Here is a 13,653-nt window from a genome sequence, read left to right as displayed (position 1 = left end):
AGCGTGGCTGTAGCGTCTGTGGTAGTTATCCCCTCCCTTCAGCAGCTGTCAATGCATCATGTACATGTGGCGTCCTTTAACTATGTGTTGGTGAGGTAGATTCTGTACCTTCTAACACGTATGCATAATATGTGTACATGCACGTACGTACCATACATATGTACACGTCCGTATGTATGCATATGTGTACACACATCTCCACATTCAGGCATATGTGTGTGTGCCACGCGAGCACCTGCTCGAAAGCGTCTATACACGCTCATATGAATATAATAATATAAAATAATAATAATTATAAAATAAAATAAATATCAATAATAATACGTAAAACTAAATAAATAATAGGTGCAGGATATATGTTCAGTTTCGGTAAATAAGAAAAATGTAATAATAAATAATTTTTAAACAATTGCAAATGTCTACATTATTTATTTACAGAAAAAAGTAGTAAAATTTTATAATATTTATTTTTAATAAAAGTTATAAGTGATAATTGGAATGTTACATACAAATTGTTTATAAAATTTAGGTTTACATGATTGAATACAATATTTCGAAATGACGTTTATGACCACTACCTACATGATATTTATATTTACTACTATTTTTAAATTTGACTGTGAAACCACGAAGACGGTTATAAAAACGTTCTACAATTTTATCATTTCTCCTATAATCAGTAGTGAATAATTTACAAAAATCTCTAATGAATAACCACGTTCATATAGTCTAAAAACATCAGACAAAACTGACCACACACTTTAGAGTTTAGACTTTGTAATTGTAGAGTATTCCACTCATAAAAATAGTATTACGCTGCACTGCTCTTATATGGTGTGGAAAAACAGGCGTACTCCATAGCTGTCAAAAAAGACTCCGTGGCCCCGTCTGTCAATGTATTAAGCGACCCAATGAGATCCAGGCTGTGTGTGTATATCTGTATTAAATATGCATCCCGTCGGTCTCGTCAATGTCCGAGAATCCTGTCGGCAGGGAATACACCCGCTGAAGGTATTCTTAATAAGCGTAGAGCAATCCCGTATTTGACTCGTGTTTATCTTGTATATACGTAGAGTTTGTTTTAGGCGACGGTACTGAGTTTGTATTAATAGCCACTGTTCGAAACCTCGTCGTATATTGGTTCTTCTAATGTGTGGCCAGGTGTTGGAGGTCTTGTATATTTTAATATTTTTCTTCTGTTGTTGAATAATAATAATCCAGAGTACTAGATGGTTCAACACGTATACTCGTTGAAGACCCGCTAGCTCCTGTACAATCAGCGGGTGTTCGATAAACGAGTCTTGGATCCGAATAACTGTAAGTGAGCATCCAGGGCAGTCAAAAAGAGCAATGTTCTTGTTAACCATGCTTTAAGTCTGTAGGCATTATTTAAAGCACAATTATGAGTACCGCGATGTAGAGATCCGTGATAACAGCAGAAAATATCTCGTTTTGGTAAATGATATGTAGATGGACAATTATAATCCTCTAAATTTCTATATGGCGTGTAGTTATACTTTGTATAAGTTTTGTCTCTCAGCACCAAGAGAAAAATCTGTCTTGCTGTTCTTGCTAATTCTCTAAGATTAGCGTGTAGCTGACGGTATGAATATCTCCTTCGAACCACTCTGTACCGTGAACGTTACTTGTAAGCCAATTATTGTGTACTTGTATTTTGATAGGTAAGTCTGAGAATGAATGGGGTGCAGTCGCGACCCAGTGAGTGATATACTCTTTATTTAAAGAAACAACAGCAACTTCTTTGATCATGAACTTGTCAGCACTGTCACGAAAACCCAAAACGTCGACTATATAATCCATAATCTCGAGCTGTTGTAGATGTGTAGAGTAGGAAGCACAAGACCTTTCTAACTGCTGGTCATATTAAGGAGTTGTAATTTATACCTAATGCCGTACAACGTAATGAGTTTTGTTATCAGTAGGAGGCCTAAGTTACGTAGTGAAAAGGGCTAATTAGTGTCATTATATACAGTAAGTGAATCATAAAATTTCTAATAGCTAGCCTCCAAAATCAACGATGACTTGACGAGTTGAGTCAATCTCAAGAATATTGTCGTATTCGCATATACAATGCAATTAACCGATTGTTGTAGAACACTTTCGAATCGTAATTCTAAACGAATGGTGCCATTTTTTATCAGATTCCAGTGTGTATTACAATTTGCAGATAGATCAGATGTGAGGTCAAACGCGTATAAACAATAACCGTGGGGATAATCTGTCCTCGATATATCGTTTCCATCGTTTGCAAAATGAATACCGTGCCACTAAATAATGTATGATAAGCATCTACATATCTATCTGGATAGTTTGGCTGTATAGCTGTACTAGGTATTTGTATCCCGTCTACACTCATTGCCAAGTAGTTTAAGTTGAAATGTTGAAAATTGAACGGATTCTCTTTTTTACTGCCGTTAAAAGCTTTATTTGAAACTAAGCCTATTATTATACGTTTTGGTATTTGACCGAGAATAATGTTGTCTAAAGTTTCTCCGGTTATACCAGTGTGTAAAGTAAAGGATTTTACTTCAACATGCGTTAAAGGATATTTAGCTGTACCTTTAGATAAAGCTTTTGAGTGTGCAAGCAAAATCCCGGGATTAATCTTAGCACGCCGTACTCGTAATGAAGCATCCAGAATTTTCACTTTTACATTTTCAGCCTCGTAGTTTATTAAACAAAAAGCATCTTTGGAACGTATAAGACGAACTCTAACTTCTACTCCATTGAGGAGAAATTTCTCCTGATTGAAAACATCAGCGTGTAAATGGCCCAGTAAATCAATAGTTTTACCAGCTTTAGTGTAGTCACGACGAGCACAAGCCCCTAAATTAGTGGAAAAAACTGTTTTTCCATCACTGCTAGGTGTCTGTAGAGCTGCATCCATATGGCCAGGTGTATCATTACAAAGCGTAAGCGTTACTCGGAGGTGAAACTGCTTTTTGATTAAAAAATACGTCCACTTGGTTAAAAATACTATGCAGGAAGTTGTTAACAGGAGCAACTAAAGTCTTATCTTCTATGGGTGAATCTCCTTTTTTAAGACGTACACTGAGATTTATCATAGTATGAGCCAAATCAATATAATCATCTGAGTTTCCAGGAATAAGAAATTCTAAATATGAATCTTCAGAAATACTAGTCACAGGTTTATACTCAATCCATTGAGTACCTTCTATAGACGTCTGAGTAGGCGGTAGAGTGAATAAATCAAGTTCGGATTTGCACACTCGCAAGAGTGAGCGTGAAGAAAAGCCATTTTTCTTAAGCGGGACCAAAAATATCACGTACTGAACGCGTTTTCTTCTTAATATTCCGTGTCTTTCTTTTCTTGCTTGATTTTTGACTGACTTTCTTTGTTTTCCTCGTCTTTGCTTTACGTGTAGTGTGCTTTCTACGCTGGTTAATTTTCGACTGACGTTTACGCCGTTGTTGTCTACTTTTATAACCAGATCCCTCCATGAGACTCTCTATTTTTTCTTCAGCTTTTCTTTTCAAATTTAGACCTGATTCACGGGCTCGCGAACGTAGAGCTTGTTTGAATGTGGATTTATTTTCACTTACATCATCTATTATATGCATGCCTGCTCTGAGTGCTTCTCTTCCTACTGTGCGAGCACCTCGTTTCAGAAATGGCAACGCCCTACGAAAGAGACCTCCGAGAAAACTACCTATACCACCATGACCCTTCTGATACGGGGCTCCTGTATATACATGCTCGACACCACCACTACCAACTTGCGCCTCATAATAATGATCGTAATGCGTCATGTTAAATAAAGTTATGTTATTTGTCTAAAATGAAGTGTCACCGTCGACGTTCCACACTCAAATGGTATTACAAGGCCCAGATGATCTCTTATATCTATTGTAATGGTTCGAAAGCAATTCCTTATTAAAGGTACGTAGTTTACAGGTGTAAAAGTTTGATACTGATTAGAAGCAAATACATAATCCTTGTAATTGACAGGGGCTATACGCAGTAGAGCTGCTTGTACGTCACCAACAATCGTTGGTTCACATACATCTGTATAAATTGTCTTGGTAGTGCATTCAGAATACTAGCAGGGCGAGTTGCTATAGCAGGATTACTGTCTACTTTTATACGTTCAGAAACCTCAGCAAAGCCTAGTATATCTAATGCAGCACGACTCATCTGCACTGAATGTTCAAAATTGCAGAGAGAAATTGCTGCATGTGCGTTCGGCAAAAACGTAGGTATTGTTATGTTCAATTGAAAATCTAAATATCATATGTGAATTGTTTATTAATAGAATTTCATTTAAATGCTCTAAAAATTCTATAAAATTATTATAAACGCCATAGGGAATAGATGCGGTTACTTCTAGGTTATGAACCGGTTGGTTGCCGTATATATCTCTATATAAAGGTGATATAGTTGAAAACATTGTTATATCTCTATCTTCTTTTCTTAAATGTAAAATTGAGCGCGGGAAGTGTATTTCAGAAATTCCTACTTCCCACGAGCCGTGCAAATTGATTTCTTGAGGTAGCTTCGTGACATAACAGGCAGTGGTGTTCTCTGGATATACTTTCATACTACTATTACTAGGTAAAATCATATAAAACTGGTTTTTCTTGATTTTGTTTAGATTTTTTTTATATCTTTAGCAGGTATCTAAGAATTAAATTTACTAGGGTAGCCAACCCAGCTAACAAAATATTTTTTCTTTTTACCTTCACCACTTGATTTAATAATTTTATCTATTTTGTATTCTGTGTTGGTCAAATCTTTTTCTATGACTGTGAGTTCTTCCTCATAAAATATACCGTCTATGAACTCACCATTTAAATCCTCGAGCTCGTAAACTGGTGGCTTTCTATGTTTTAATACTTTGATAATTTTAAAAACTTCCTCTGACCAGTTAGCCTCATAACCTTTCTCGAAGGTGCCTTTTGTTTTGCTTATACGCACTATGTCACCAACTGAGTACTTGGGTTTTCTCTCCTGTGTTTTATACCTGAGATCCATGTTACGCTTAGCCTGTTGGGCATTATATATAGTAACAGCTGCTGGCGCCATCTTAATTGTAGAATGTCTAGAATTATTGTAACCATAAACTAGATATTGCAGAATATCAATGTAACGTTTTGTGTTTTTATGTGTAAAATAACGCCACATCCGTTCTTTTAAAGTTCGATTAAATCTTTCAACAATAGCTGCTTTAATGTCTGGATTTCTAGTTACCTGGTGAGTTATATTTTTTGATTTTAAGAAAGTTTGCATTTTAAGGCCTAAAAACTCACCACCTTTATCAGTTTGAAATATTATAGGCGTTCTATCATTACTTCTCGAAATAATTTTTTTAAACGCCTCTGTAACGGTTAAACAAGTTTTGTCTTTAATAGGTTCGACAAAGACATATTTACTTAGTACGTCGATAACCACTAGTAAATATGAAAAATCATCGTTATAAGTTTTTAATGGTGTAAGCTCTATAAGATCACCCTCCCACACAGAATCTATAGTCGGTACATTATAATGAAGTCTTTGAAATTTTCGGTGTACTGGTTTATGCAATGTATAAGCATCTTGGGCTCTTAACCACTTGTAAATATTATTTTTATCTGCTTTATTCTTGATTTTATCGACAAGGCGATAGGCTCTTGCGTAGCCTGCTTCATCTTTTGGGTTATAATAAATTTTATTTAAAAACTGATTAGCTTCATCCATATTTATTTATTTTACAAATTACAAATTACATAGGAAATTTTAACCAACCACCTGCTTGTATACTATTACTACCACTACTGTTTTTACCGATTTTTCTTCTAGCTCTTTTACTTCGTACTCTGTATGAACTGTTGACGGTATCGTCGTCGGAGGCCACGTTGTCTATTGCTGCATTTATTATTGTCGAAGCATCTGTATATGAACTATTATTCAAAGACGTTGAATCATTAGTTGATTTTCTATTAGGTATAGGTGTAGAAGTGTATGGCGAGTTTTGAAGAGCCGTTTGTTTAGACAAAAGACTACTGTTGTTAGACCTCGAATAAGGTAATGATAGTGGCGTAAATTTTTTTCCTTCTTTATATAATTCAGTGTTCCCGATAAATTCTAAAGGCATCCCGACATCGAGTAATAACCAACCGAAATGTTCACGTCCTGTAGCTCTCACGCCTTTTCTACTACGTACAGCATCATTTATAAGATCTATGATATTTGAATTTGGAAGAGTAACTCCATCTATCGTTACTGTCCCGCGATCATTCCAGGTTAATCTTGATGAGTTATTTGAGTTTTTTAAAAATTGTAGCATTAACTCAGCTTTATGTCTATAGCTTACTGGTACTGACATAGCAATGGTTGCCATGTCAATGCCATACTCCTGCTCTTCTATTTTAACACTTGGCGTGTTTGAAATTTTAATATTCTTCTTTAGATCTTCTACAAAAAATAAATATCTTTGTAACACCTGTTTGTATTTTTGCCACTTTTCTCTCTCGTCTTTTTCAGAAGAATTTAAAATTTCATTCATTTCAAAATCTAATCGTGATAAATGGTTTCCAGGGGTTTGTACACTATTTGAGACCTTTACGACCTCGTTTTTGCTTAGTAACATGTCATTATTCAGGGGCTGCTGCTGCTGTTGTTGTAACTTAGTTATACTGTCATGAGGTACTAGTACCATCTTACGGGCGTGTTGCATTTTTACTGCCTACTTGGTATTAATGCCGAAATAATTGTACCTATAACAGGTGCTAGTAACGCACCTATAAACCCGTCACCTTTTTGAACAATCAAACGTTTTTTATTTTTCCAACCTTTCGATTTTTTGTCTGATAAACGACGTAAGATTGATTTATGTTTTTTGAGTTTGACTTTTTGTACTGCGTTTAAAGGTACGTTACCTTTCAATGTGTTTAAAGCACATTCGCAGATACCTTTTATTAGATTCCGGTTTGCTTTTTTCAGTACAGCTTTTCGCTGCTCCTTGTTTAAGTGATACAGAGCATGTAATATCCTCGCTGTTTTAGCATCGAGTGACGTTCTAGATGTTGACGGTGCCATTATATACGCAGGACTGGTAAATCAGTCTTACCTACGTTTCTTTTTATATTACGTGGAATATAGACATATTGATGCTTGTCATCAGGAAAAATGCATGTGCGCACTATACATGATTCAGGAGTACTTTGTTTTAAATCTAACAGTAAATAACCGTGAGGAACCGACGTGGCATCGAAATAAGCTTCTTGTAAGAATTTCGAATTTTCAGGATAAACTTGACGCGCCATATGCTGGATTTGAGCACGATCTCGTGGATTTTTAAAAATAACAATATAGTTAGCATTTAACGAAATATCTCTTTGTTTCGGTCCTTGATGAAATAAATTCTGTGAGATTAAAATACATGATAAATTTCGATGATGAGAACCTTTTGTAAAAAGATCACAAATCGTATTGTTGGAAGATTCACGCATAAGGTCGTCGATAACTATTAATTTCGGTCTAGAATCCGACACAAAATCATCATCATGTGGAAGGCCTTCATGAAATTCGACGTCCTTACCGTATTCTAAGTAACCGTCTTGCCATTCTGAATAGTAAAGCATTTTACGGGCAAAAGGTGTGTCTGACATGACATCTATATTCCGAAAAAATCGTTTAACAAAGTGCGTCTTTCCGCAGCCTGTCGGGCCACATATCATAGAGGTCCAAGGGTGTTTCCATGGTAGACTCATTTTTATTTTTCAGCAAAAGCTTATTTGTCGAGCAGGTCACGCACGCGCTCCGTGTACACGACAAGCTATTATTTAGCTAATATACAAGTTCACTCCGAGGCCGCTACTCTAGCAATGACCGCTATCGTTTAGCTTCTTTCACTTTATAAGCTTGTTAGCGTATGTAATATTAATAATGTAATTCATAAGGTAAGCTATTGAATTTAGAAATAATTTACACATTAGAATTATTTAAAATTCTTATATATTAAATTTAGCAAATACACAAAATATTACATTTTAATAACGATGTTTCTTCGAAAAAGGCATTATTATTTTTTCATATGATAAATCACCACAAGTTCTATACATATATCTTAATTTTTTTTGATACGTGTATTGGACAGTAGGGATTATCTGTAAAACCATATATTTTTTCAACGTTGGAAACCATAAAGTCGATTAACGTTACATCATATATATCGATCATTTTTAATAAATGACTAATATGTCTATTTTTGAATGAAAAAATACAATAACGTTTATCAAGAATTTCATCGTCCACCATGAAACTACAGTTGTGTATTACATACCGACATTGAAATGAAAATAAAATTTTAGTAAATTGTGAAAAGTATTTCAAGTTTTTTAACATATCAACGTATTTTTCCTTAATCTCTTTTTTCTTTAGTAAAAGTGTATGTACAATACGATGCCATGCCAGCCCTTCCAATGATTGTTTATACTCAGGAAAGAAGCGACAGTTAGATACGCTACAGTTTATGCAGAATTTTTCCTCCAGGTTAATTTTTTTAGGTACTGGAAATAAGAATAAAACAAACACATTAAGACAAAAATAAAGTGCTAACTCTTTAAACTTTATTCAATTTTATTAAACATTAAAAATAATAATCTAAACTAAGTTTTGGGTCTCCTTTTCGATGATTACAAAAATACTTATCACTATTAACGTGTATAGGACATCTATGGTTATCTGTACATACTCCAATATCATATTTGTTATCTATAGTAAATTGAATAGATAGTACATCACAGTAAATGATCCATCGTAATAAATCGGTGACTTTGGCGTTGTTTGAGTAAGTACAAAAATATTCATAGTCTACTATTGTAACTCTTCGAGGACAATCATCGGTATTGCAAAATTTACTATTACATATAATACACCACTCACACTTGCTTTGATATTTGACTTGGGCACTAAACTTTACATTGCAGACCTTCGCAAATACACTTAATTCATCTAAATATTTTTTATAATAATTATTTTTCTCCAACTTTAACCTAAGTAAATAACCTATAGCCTGTCTCCAGGCTATACCCTCCAAACTCTGCTTGAATGTAGGGAAATAATGACACGTCGGTACGTTACAAGTAGCAGTGCTCTCTTAATTTAAAGCAAAACAAAAATTTTTTTTAAATTAACATTATGTATATAACGAATAAAATAAATTTTTACATTCTTTAAAATGATTTCCGTATATTTCGACTTTTATTACAATTTTAGTTGATTTATATTTCTAAACAAAATATTTACAATATATACATTTTATAAATATTTCTTAAATTTTATTTACAATAAAAAGTTTATTAAACTTAATTATTTATACATCTTTTTTTAAATCCATAAGGACTTGATGAATTAACGCTATTTGAGCGTCTTTTCATGCTGTTTAATTTACATGTTTTTGACTTGTTACATGTAACGACATCATGCATCGCCGTACGCCTGATTGAAGTAAAATTATGCACAATTCTATCACCCTTATTTAAAACTAAAGATTTTATTTTTTCATGGTTAATTTTACTATTTGTTGAATAATTTAAACTAATACCCTTAACTTTACACACCTCATGCGTGGAACCATCGGTTTTTTTAACTTTATACGAATAAAATTTGGGTCCTGCTGTAACGAATGATTCGATATAACTTTTCACACCATAACTTTCAAGCTCATCAGTCATATCACCTAAGAAACATCCTGTAGGTACCTTGTACTCTCCAGAGGTATTTTTATTTAAGTATATACAGGAGTCAGTGTCATAATACAGCACTCTCCTACCAAGTTTTTCTAAATAAGAGTATAGTTTTAACCTAGCCTGAGCCGTAGTATAAGCGGCTATACTAACGTTTGTTACAGATGATGGTTTATAATTATCGTCTGTGTAAGCCCAGTTGATATAAAAAGTTTCCTGATTGACATGTAATACATTTTTCAAGGTTCTATCAGATGACTGTAAAATTTCCATAAGCTTAACCTGATCCTTTATAATTTCTGTAACGCCCATATTTTCTCGCTGGCCAAACTTACCCCAAAATGAATTTAAACAAAGTTTAGCTAAAAATCTTAAGCCAGGATTTTAGCTATTTTTTCTTTATCTAATTTTATACCCTCTTTTCGCTCATATTCTGAAATATAGTTCTCACGTGATTGCGTGTCGTTACAGTCACTGGGGTATCCAGAAGCTTGCTGTTTTAATTTTAAAAAAGTATTTATATAATCAACAAACAGACCCGATTCATTCTTCTCTGGATTATACTATTTAACTTTGTACTGCCATATTTCATATATGGCAGTAATTTTATAACCTAAACTAACGGCTTTTTTCAACTCCTCCGATACCCAAGTGCCTGTAAGCTCTCTATCTTTTAAACACTCGTGGTTACAATCCTCCTGCTCTAAATTCTCGCAGCATGTTCTACAAAGCGGAAACATTAGACGTTTGTGCATTCGCACAGGTAGTACAGGAAGAAATAAATCACGTGGAGGCAGAATTCGACATTTTACTAACCCCTCGACCCTACTTAAACAGTTATTATCCCCGGTTAATTGCCTACACTCGTCCCCCACAAAAATGTCAGGGTGGCCTATAGGAAATTTACCTGTTTTACAAATGTAAGGGTAAAGCGAACATATATCGACATAATCGATCGTTTCACCTTCCTTTACTTCTGCCAAATTTACGGTATTATCCGTTCGACCACCATAAAAGGCATCGCGAGGATTCAAAGTGTCCGACCATAACAGAGGGTGATTGTCAATATATCTCTTTATATCAGTTGGAAAATTACTTTTTATTTTTTTGAAATCACAACCCCAAATTTCAGTTAATATATACCCAGCCTTTACTATTCGAGCCGACATATTTAAAGTTCGCGTATATTTTTCTTCGAAATTCGTACCATGTACAGATTTTAAGCGTTCGGTACCCTTATAACATGAAGTACAACCATGATAAAAACACCCATGATATTGAAAAACGTATCGATCACCGGTGACCGATTCATAGTAACCGTCAACCAAAATGTTTTCGGTGAGCCTAACCTCAGCTCCTTCACCAGCATGTTGAATGTCGAATCCTGTCTCCTTCTCTTTGAAAAGCAACCATTCTAAAGATTCTTTAGAATGAGTATTTTTCTTCCTGTAACCACCAGGCGGTATTATGCCTATTTCGTCACGTTTGAGAAAGTTCTTACGAAAAACTTTCGAACAAGCACTAGCAATTGTCGATGCTTCAACAAACGGACATGTACCACCTACTTCTACAAAACTTTTTCTAAACGCTGAACAAGCTTTTCTAAGAATGTCAACATCGGTTTTACAATATTTTAAAATTTCAGTTTGAAATTTGAAAACGTAATTAGATTCTCGCATCTCTTTATGCCACGATTGAAATTTTTCTCTCTCGTGAACACCCATGGAGTCTGGAGAGAAAAACTCCTCGTCAGGTATAGTACCTTCGTAGTTATAATATTCTTTTTTATTAAATAAATGCGGAAACGTACCTTTAATCAGATCATCGGAAAAACCAAAAGCTTTTGGTAAGTCAGATAATTTCATATGAAAATAATTTAAGCTGTCAACAAATTTGAGCCCTTCACCTATAGTCATAAGCATGATACTAGTACCATTCATTATAACTTTAGGTGTAATGTTTGTTTTTTCAACAAAGTATTTTAATATAAATTGAGCGTCAAAGCTCTTACTATTGTGTGCTATACACACAATTTGTTTTATATTTTTTGGTTTTGACGCTTCTGCATTTATTATATATTCACTAAATAGTTTTACGGTGTTGGTGCCTTTGAACACAATAGTTACACCACCGCCACAAAACTTGCATTCTTGATTCATATTTGAATCAATACATTTTTCACAGCATAACTGCGCTACACCTAAATTTACATTATGTTTAAAAGAAGTTTTACTGAGACCTTCGAACTCTTCCTCTTGGGTAGTTTCAAAGTCATAAAAAAGAAAAGCATGCGCTGGTTTTTCTATGGCTTTGCTATCTACCGTATTCTCAACATTTTTTTAAATTTTATTTCGTACAATCGGTACATAACACAAATGATTATACGGTCTTACGCATGTGCAAGTGGGACAGTATGATTTACCGCATTCATGAGCGTTCTGTTCAACGGATATGATATTATTACAAGTGTTGCACCTTTTCACGGCAGATGCTGATATTGTTATTAAATGAATTTATTTTTAAATGTCTATTGTAACACGTTTCACCGCAAAAATTAAGTGAGCAATCGCGACATTTTATTATTTCGGTATTTTTCGGGCACATAGGTGAAGTCATACACCGGTCACACGTATACGCGCATTTGTGCGTTGATTTACGATTTAATTTTTTGTTACAAAAGGGACAGTAATATCTACAAGCTGTTAAACCAGTTAAGCTGGTTATAACGTCAAAGTGTCCTACCTCATTATCTATTTGCTTATATAGTATGTTTAAAAAACGTTTTGGAGTTATATTTTCAGATTTTACGTATTTATAACCATCAAAAAATATTGAGTCACCAGTACCTAATTGCTCTAACGTGTATATGTTAATTATAGTCTCACCTAATTTTAAAAAATCCTGAAATTTTTTTATTTCGGGCAACCCACAACCAAGTGTTTCATTAATATCAACACCTGCGTTTTTACACAACTCTTCAGCTTTTTCCAGCTGAAATTTCAATTTACTTTTTCGTATCCGTTCCCACTCGCTCTTCACGATAGGTTAATCCTGCTCCTGTTTTGCACAGTGCGCTAAGGCTACGACTAACGCGCGCGGTAGACATTTAGCGTCTTTATTAACTATGCTAACTACGGATTTTGATTTTATAATATCATAATTTGTTAGGGATCCTCTACCCGTAGGCGGTGTGATGCTAATTATTCTAATACATAACGTGTCATCAACTTTCAATTCACGCGAACTCTGAGTGATAAGATCTATCATCCTCCAGAGATCGTTGAATTGGTAGTCGGTCAACAATCTAAAATTATGTATCGGTCCGTTTGGTAGAAAATTACTAGATATTGTGATTCCTACGTAATCAGTCGACGCACAATTTTCAGTTATATAACTAAATAAATTCCGCATACATCTCTGTAAATCATCCGGTCTATCGCTAACTAAAACATCTTCATTTATTTTTAAATTAACTTCCCTAGCATTAGTCTTAAATCTAGGATAGTAATCTATACTATCCGAAACTACAGCAAAGTACTCACTATTTTCCGGGACGACTGGTTCAGATGCTCCTGGAAGGTCTGCAGCTGTTGGCGCGGAAGCCCCCGCTGCTGCGGCCTCTTGAAGCTCTGCTGCTACCTCTTGAACCTCAGCTGCTGCGGCTTCATTAGATTCCGCTGATGCGGCCTCCTGGAGCTCCGCTGAGGTCACCTCAGGGTGATCTGCTGCGTTTCTTTCACTTAGTGAAAAGTTTTCCTCAGCTGCTATGGCTGCTTCTTCCAATAGCGCGTCCGGAATCTCCATAGACTCTTCATCCAGGTTCTCCACTGTACGTATTTTTTCGTACTCATTGAAGCAGCCACTCAAATCACTGGTCCAGCCACTGCCTAGAATTGAGCCGCCCTCATTAGAGTCACTATAATCACCTATGCTATTCACACATTC

This window comes from Nasonia vitripennis, unplaced genomic scaffold (genome assembly GCF_009193385.2).
Source record: "Nasonia vitripennis strain AsymCx unplaced genomic scaffold, Nvit_psr_1.1 unplaced0072, whole genome shotgun sequence".
In the NCBI taxonomy this organism is placed as follows: Eukaryota; Metazoa; Arthropoda; class Insecta; order Hymenoptera; family Pteromalidae; genus Nasonia; species Nasonia vitripennis.
The sequence above is the reverse complement of the archived record's forward strand: the minus strand, read 5'-3'. Positions refer to the sequence as shown.